At 37.1% G+C, this 8,877-nt stretch overlaps 1 pseudogene; it reads right to left on the reverse strand.

Moving 5' to 3' along the window:
* Window positions 1–404: 404 nt before the first annotated feature.
* Window positions 405–950, reverse strand: LOC132357205 (transcription factor 7-like 1; annotated as a pseudogene).
* Between the last annotated feature and the right edge of the window lie 7,927 nt (window positions 951–8,877).

Raw genomic sequence — 8,877 nt, forward strand, 5'->3', positions numbered from 1 at the left:
AATGGCAGTAACGACCAACATGCAGGCTGGGTGGGGGAAGCCGGGACGCTGGGGGGTGATGGGAAGAGGGAGGAGGGCAGAGAGTCCAGGAGGTAGAGACAGAGGTGTTTTCTGCCCAGGTCCATCCACCGCTGCACATATAGGAAGAATAACACACTACTTTTCAGTTCTTGTTTTTTAAAGATTTTTTGTTTTGTTTTGTTTTGTTTTTTAAAAAAGCCTTAAGATCAGCTACTGTTTACATCTACAGAACGTAAAGTGCTGCTGTTACCAGTCACTTTACAGAACAGTCCAGAGTGGTCAAATATTGACCAATAAAGTTACCTTTTTCTTCTTCTTCTGCTGCTGCTGCATCATTACTACTCGATGAGTCACGTGACAGCCTGCATAGGTCAGGGGGCAGCTTAGTGGGCAGACTTGGTGACCAAGGAAAGAGGCTGGGCCTGGAGCACGGGGAGGGCCTGGTGGGCATGGAGCGTGGCTGGGAAGGAAGGGGGGCACGTCAGCAGAGCTGTGGGCACGGACCCCGGGGGGAGGGGCCGGGACAGGACGGGGGGCTGGCTGCCCATCTGGCCAGAGGAGGTGGCGGCAGCCTTCGCTGACAGGAAGGCAGCCGAGTGGAGAGCCAGCTGGGCCCGGGTCTCTGGCTTGGTGGTGAGGGAGAGGGGCTGGGCTTGCTCCGAGCGGGTGGCGGCCGGGGCAGCCGGGGAGGCCAAGGCCGCTGAGGGGCTGGCCGGGGAGTCCAGCATGCTGCCGTGGGAGGAGGCAGGGCTGTCGCAGGGCTTCTCAGGGGGCAGGTACGGGACACATGGCTTCTGCCTTTTGGAGGCCAGAGCACCTTCTGCCTCCTGGACTTGCTGCTGGGCGGGGCTCTGGGACAGCTGCTTTTCTCACTTCCTCTTCTTTGTCTTACCGTAGTTGTCCCGGGCTAGTTCAACTTCATATCTCATAGACAGCAAAGTGAATTCTAAACAGCAACTCAAATATGATTTTTAAAAACATTTTTTGGCGGCGCCGCGCGGCTTGTGGGATCTTAGTTTGCCGGCGGCAGTGAAAGCGCAGAGTCCTAACCAGGGATCACCAGGGAACTCCCTCAAATGTGATTCTTAAATGTGTATTTTTAAAGAAATTTAATTTTGTGATAGTATAAATAAAACCGTTTATGTTTCTGCTACTACTTTTCAGATTCCAAAAGGGTCTTTACATATGTTGCCTCACTGAATTCTCATGAAAATTCTGTGATATACAATTCATAATATTTTTATAGAGTAAGATTGTTGTGAGGGTCAAGGGGGATAATCTACATATCAGCACTAAGCTCTCTGCCAGAAAATGTAAGTAAGCATCAAGTGTTAATGATTATCATTATTATCATTTTTTTTCTTATTTGCAACAACATATCAAATAACTGATCTATGGTATCAATTATTTTATTATTTTTCATAATAATTTTCTTAATAACATTGCAAATTATTTTTCACCATTGCTAGTGATACCAGGCAACGGAACATAAAAAAACAAAAGTAATACCTTCTCCATTACCCTTCATTTCATACTTCTTCTTTAATCAATATTAATTGCCTAGTTCATTTTATTCAACATTTGCCACCTTTAGAAATATATATAATACTCCAAAATTGCATGTATTCATGCAAGTCGTTGTATAGAATCAAATATTGTGATGATAACAGCATTTATGTTTCTCTGTCTCTTCAAAGCCAGTCCATAAAGTTTGGCCTTGGTAGCTTCTGAAAACATGGGATCATGTGTGTTTTTCTCACTGACTTCAACACTTGTCCATTAGCTGGGCTGTTACCCGAGCTTTCAGGTAATCAGTTTGGAGTAATTTTCCAAGGGAGGTTATAGAGTTTGACTAATCTTGTTTGATTTGTTTAGAATTCCCTTTGCTATCTATGAGGTAATCAGTTTGGAGTAATTTTCCAAGGGAGGTTATAGAGTTTGACTAAGGCTACATCTTGATCCAGTGACTCACTGGAGACCTTGAAACAAAATAGCATTTTTACCAAGTAGAATTAATCTTACATAATCCATCTTTTTCATTAAATAACTCACCATGAACCTCCATCTGGGTGAAAGTAAGTAATGCCTTTTTTGGGGGGGGGGTGTTGAAAATTATTTTATTTTTCCAGTTTTACTGAGATATAATTAACAAAGAGCACTGTATAAGTTCAAGAGGTACAGCATAATGACTTGACACACATATACTGCAAAATGATGACCACAAGAGGTTTGGTTAACACTCATCACCTCATATAGTTATAAAAAAATGTTTTTTCCTTGTGAGAACTTTTACTATTTGCTCCCTTAGCAACTATCAAATATACCACACAGCAATGTTAACTATAGTCATCATGTTTTATGTTACATCCCCAATACTTATTTTATAACTGTAAGTGTATAACTTTTTACCACCTTCATCCAATTCTCCCAATCCCATCCTCTGCCTCAGGTAACCACAAATCTGATCTCTTTTTCCATGAATTTGGTTTTATTTATTTATTTTAGCTTCCACATGTAAGTGAGATTATTTCTGTCTGACTTATTTCACTTAGCACAATGTCCTCAAGATCCATCCATGTTGTCACAGATGGCAAGGTTTCCTTCTTTTTTATGGCTGCGTAATATTTCATTGTAGATATGTACCACATTTTCTTTATCCATTCATCTATCCGTGAACACTTAGGTTGCTTTCATGTCTTAGCAATTGTAAATAATGATGCCTATTTTTTTTTTAATTCTAATTTTTTTTAAATCTAAATTTTAACACACATGGACTGAGTTTGGCTATGTTATAAATTGACAATATATCTGTGGATGTCTATTTCTGTTAAATACTTACTTTATGCAAGAGCAATTCAACTCTCAATTAAGTATATTGATCTTTGTCATTAATCGAGCCAATAGTGCAAGGTTTTCATTATTGTAGCATTACAATACCATTGAGGATCTGGTGTTTCAAATGCCTGCTATACCCTCTTTATTTAAGGATTTCATGAAATATTTTAAATTTAGATATTAATCTAAATATTGGCTTTCCATATTTATGAAAGTGTCACTTTGTGCTTTTGTTGAGAGTTTCGCTAAGCTACTCCATGATATTGCTGCCTTGGCATCCATTTTGTTCAACCAAATGGCCTGAGGGGGCCTTACACAGACACGAGTCCCTCATGCAAGCACATGCCCTACATAGCAGCTGGCAAAGTCATAAGTAAATATAAGTTCCTGATACAACTTCCCCAAGAGTTCTTGTGATCAACAGTCTCCCCTCTTATGTGCCCTTTAGATAAGACACCCATGGGGCTTACCAAAACTTCACTCTTTTGACTTGAATTGATCAATCCCACCGTAACCTGGAAACCCCAAAGCACTCCACCCATGGACCCTAATAAAAGCATGTGCCCTAGGTCCTGTCTCTCCCTCTGGCTGCACTCTGCCTTGACCTCCCTGTGTGACCCCTCAAGGGGTGCCCCGTAATTCCTCCAGGACCTGTGAGTAATAAACTTCTCTATTTCAAATTCTGCTGTGATCTGACACTCTGTGCTCCACTTAACAAGTGTTAATTTGACAAATTCATGACAGCCTTTTATTCTAGGATGACTAAATTAAAGGAAATGCAAGATCTTTCCAAGACAGAGTTTCCTCCTTTCTGATATGTGAAATTGGCCATTTTGATTTGTAAATGTGTCTATATAAGTGTGTGTGCATGCCTGTGTACTTTTATAGGGGATGTATACAAAAATTTGAGATGTGTTGTGATAATATAATGGCTTATAATTCTATGTTGCTTTTAATCTTCCAAAAGACTTCCTCATTGACACCTCATGGCAATCCTGTGATGTAGAATTAATAATATTTTCTAAATCATAGGATTGCTGTGAGGATCATATGAGATTATCCATCAGTTAATACTAACACAAATGATCATTATTGTTCTAATTATTTTCATTATTATTTACTTTTATTTAACTTTATATGTTGAAGTAATTTTACATTCATAATGGATTGTGAAAATAGTACAAAGAATTCCTGTGTATCCTTCATTCAGCTTCCTTTTACGGTAGCATACTACCACATGGTAGGTACTATGGTAGCATAACCATAGTACATTATCAAAATCAGGAAATTGACTTTAGTAGAATACTATCAATTAGATTATAGACTTTATTCAGATTTCATTAGTTATTGCATGCGCTCATTTCTCTCTCTCTCTCTCTCTCTGTGTCGGTGTATGTGTGCGTCTGTAAGTTCTATGAAATGCTGTCACATATATGGATTTGTATAACCACTACCACAATAAGGATACATAATTGTTCCATCACCACAAAGGAACTCTATCATACACCCCTTTACAGTCACACACTCCTCATCCACCTCCATGCCTAAGCCCTGGGAATCTGTTTTCCATCTCTACATTTTTTTCATTTAGATAATGTTATATAAATGAAATCATAAATATGTAATATTTTGAGGTTCTATTTTTTTTACCCAGTGTAATAACCTTAAGCTCCATCTAACTTGTGTGAGTATTAATAGTTCATTCATTTGTAATGCTGAGTAACACTCCATGGTATATATGTACCACAGTTTGTTTAACCATTCACTCATTGAAGGACATTTGTGTTATTTCCACTTTTTGATTATTAAAAATGGAGCTGCTATGAACATTCGTGTACAACAGTTTTTGTAGACAAATTTTTATTTCTGTGGGATAAATGTTGAAGAGGAAGATTGCAGAGTCATGTGGTAAGTGTATATTTAGTTTTTACATTATCTACCCAACTCTTCCAGAGCAGGTGTACCATTTTTCATTCCCCTCAGCAATATGTGAGCGATCCAGTTTCTCTGCATCCTTGCCAACATTTGGTATCATCACTGTTTTTTAATTTAGCTGTTCCAATAGTATGCAATGGTGTCTTATTGCAGTCTTAATTTGCATTTCCCTCATGGCTAATGATGTTGAACATCTTTTCGCGTTTTTGTTTTTGGTTTTTTTTTTGGCTGCACCACGCGGCATACAGGAGCTCAGTTTCCCGACCAGGACCAGCGATGGAACACGTGCCCCCTGCAGTAGAAGCACAGAGTCTTAACCACTAGACCATCAGGGAATTACCAATATACAAAGTTCCAGTTGTGCAGGATGAATAAATTCTGAAGATATAATGTACAGCACGGTGACTATACTTAATACTATATTGTAAACTTGAAATTTGCTAAGAGAGTAGATTTTAATTGTTCTCACAGAAAAAAATGGTAATTATGTGAGGTGATATGTTAATTAGGTTGACTGTGGTAGTCATTGCATAATATATACATATATCAAAGCATCACTTTGTACACCTTAAATATATAAATTTTTATTTGTAATTCAATCTCAGTGATGCTGGAAAAAAGTAATTCTCCTAAGATGTTTATTAAACATGTCTTTTTCTCTTACACTTATTTATTTTCAAGATATCTGGTTATTATTGCTAGAGACACAGTAGAAAACTAGGTTCAGAGAAATTATTGATGTCCCTCATTACCCTTCTGATTGCAGTTTGCACCCCAATGTTCTTATGGCAAGCATTCTCATACATACCCTTCCACAACCTACTCCATGCTCAAAAAAACCCACTCACGTTTATTTGTACATAGACATTATACCTATTTACACAGCCAAAAGAATTTTTTGTTTGTTGGTTTGCTTTACAATGAAAGCATCAAAATATTTGGTTCATTTTGTGCTGTATACAGTCATTATAAAATATTTAATAGGGAATTAGTACGTTTCTAGAATATAACTTTGTTGTGAAAATGAAGTGAGCATAATCCATCTGAAACTCTATGTATGGACTTTCCTTTGGAATAATTGCAGACTAGGAAATTTGTGCCACTCTTCTCAAAGAGCACCACTAATATTACCAAACGAAACCAAAATTGAACAAAACAAACCAACAAAAACATCATCTAACAAGGCAGGGAGGTATTATAGAAACAAGATCTGGAAGAAGGAAACTGTTGGGGGAGCTCCTGGAGAAGGATGTGACTGCTGGTTGACCTGTGAGCTGGTTCAGAGCAATCAGAGGTTCCGCTCCCCTCCCCACCCTTGGAAGATACTTTCTGCTCACTGTTCCCACAGTGGGAGCTGTTCCAAGGACACAGCCTCGAGAGAGCGAGGTGTTGCTGAGACCATCTGGACTGAATATATGACTGAACCCCGTTAAGGCCTCTATATGGACTTTTAAGATTCAAGCAAGTGGGGGTGCAGCCCTGGGAGACAAGCCTTGTATGTAAATTCCCTGACTCAGTAAATTGCCGCCTGCCAATCTGGGGCAGCCTACCTCTTCCTTCCCTCTCTCCTTGCCCTCCATGTAAGGGGACCAGTTCGCAAACCAACAGAAACCCAAAGAGGTTAAGCCTGGCACGTGGAGCTGAATTTTTACCAGAAACGTGATCATTCTCTGTGTCTCCGTAGTTCCTCCTCTCCTTCTCAGACGTGCATACTTGTGCCTTTGGGATGCCATTAATTTTTTTCTGCTCTCTGCCTTTCTTACTGAAGTATTTATCCGGTAGACCTCATCTTTTAGTCGTTTGCTTGGATTTTCTAAGTGATATATATTATATAACACCTAAATGTAGTTACTAAGCCCCTGCTTGATATGTAACCATTAAGTAAAACTTAATATTTTTTTTCTTATTTAATTTCAAGAGCAATTACTGGATTTTTACAGAAGGCACAAGTGTGGCTTGTGGGGGTTAAATGACTGCTTTAAAGTCCTACATTCAGTGTCTGCTCCAAGGTTAACACACATGCATACACAAATACATCATATATGCTTACATACACGTATGTTTATGTTGCTATTATAAATAACAAGTGTAATCTTTTCTCACAAAAATATGCAAACTTATAAAAAAATAATAATCCTCAATCCCCACAGGTACGTATCTTTCATACTATACTTCTTCCGTAATCGGTGCTAACCTGCCTGGTGAATTTCATTCAGTAGTATTTAATGCATTCATGTTCTCTCAGTGATCTCTCTCTCTCTCTCTCTCTCTGAATTTCAAGCCAGATCTGCCTCTTTTTATTCACTGCAGTTTTGCCATACAACTTCCTACCTGATATGTCAGAGATTTTCGTTCTTTTTGTTTTCGGTGGTTTATCTTGATTAACCTTATCCATATTCATGCAGGTAATATTTTATCAAGCAACTTTTTTCAAATAATCAATAAAGCCACACTGGAATTTTAACTTATGTATTAATATAAATTAATTAAATATCAAACTAATTATGTAGAAATTACCCCAGTCTCACCTAGATTCATCCTTTCCAAGAAAATGATTGTTTTTCCATCTAAATTTACATAGGTTTTAACCATTCATGATAAACCTATTTCTGAGTATTTTGCTTTTTCTTTCTATTGTAAATGGCTTCTTAATTCTATTGCCTTTTACGAAAGATTATTACTAGTATATAAAGATTCTGTTAAATGTTTGTATACCTGTTTTCTGTCTATACACTTTTCTGAACTACTTTGTAACTTATCAGTTTTCCTAATGATTCTTTAGATTTTTCTAGGTAGATAATTATAATATCATCAATGTGTTTGAAGCTTTGTAGTATTGGAAACAATTCACATTTCAATGAATTGTATTCAGTTTATGCTATATTTGGTCATACAGAACAAATGTGACAGCAGATATACTTCTGGCACTGATTCCCTCTTCTCCACCCAGACAATCCCTTTCTTATATAACTGTGTTTTATGTCTCAACCATGATATAGGTTCTCAGGTAACGTACTTAGTGTGCACTATAGTGCCTACTCATAAAACCTAAACTCACTAGTGATCCTTCATTATGGCAGAATAAAAGGAATTTTGTAGCAAAAGGTAAAGGCAACAGGTTAGTAGGATGGTTTCTAACATTATCTTCTTATGTAGTAAATATGTAGGCCTTACATAAGCATACAGCATATTATCATGTATTGTTATGCTGTAAAGCATTTTCATGATACTTATAACCCCTTAACTTATATACTGATTATCAGCTTACATGATTAAAACACATATATGTGGGGGGTGGTGGTGTGATGAATTGGGAGATTGGGATTGACATGTATACACTAATATGTATAAAATGGATAACTAATAAGAACCTGCTGTATAAAAAAATAAATTAAATTAAATTTAAAATACACATATATGTGAGCATTTATCTTTTCAACAACCCTTTAATATAGTAATAGTAGTTTCTATTATTATTATTGTGCGGTAAATAAAATTAGGCAATCCATATAACTGCATGAAACATAGTAGCTGAGTCCTCATAAGTAATAAATAAATGGAGGCTGCTATTGCTCTTTTTATTAGTAATACATTTTTTCTTTTGCTTACATAAAAGGACACCTGAAGAGGAAAAGTTAAATACCTTTTGTAAGATCACAAAAAGTGAAAAAGTGATAATCCAATATTTTTCGTCTTTTAAGATATATTTTCTTATTTAACATTGTTATTTCAATAGGAATATATGGTCATCGTTGCTAGAGAAACCGCAAAAATAAATACAGATAAGTAATGATGTTCCTCCATTATTCTGCTTCTGGTCAAAACTTTCCCATTATTACAACCCACTATATTCACCCAAGGGTACTACTCAATGTCAATAGCCTGGTACATATCCTGGGATATCCTTCTCCATGCTCAAACAAATCAGTGCACAGCTGTGCAAATATATACACACATGAATGTAATTTATTCTCACTTCAGTACATAGAAATTTTGTTGTTCATTCTCTGTGTAATAACAAGATCATTGTGTGTGTTTGTGTATTGTTTTGCAAATTAATTTAATCTCAAAATCTTATGTTTATTT

This window comes from Balaenoptera ricei, chromosome X, assembly GCF_028023285.1.
Source record: "Balaenoptera ricei isolate mBalRic1 chromosome X, mBalRic1.hap2, whole genome shotgun sequence".
Taxonomy (NCBI): Eukaryota; Metazoa; Chordata; class Mammalia; order Artiodactyla; family Balaenopteridae; genus Balaenoptera; species Balaenoptera ricei.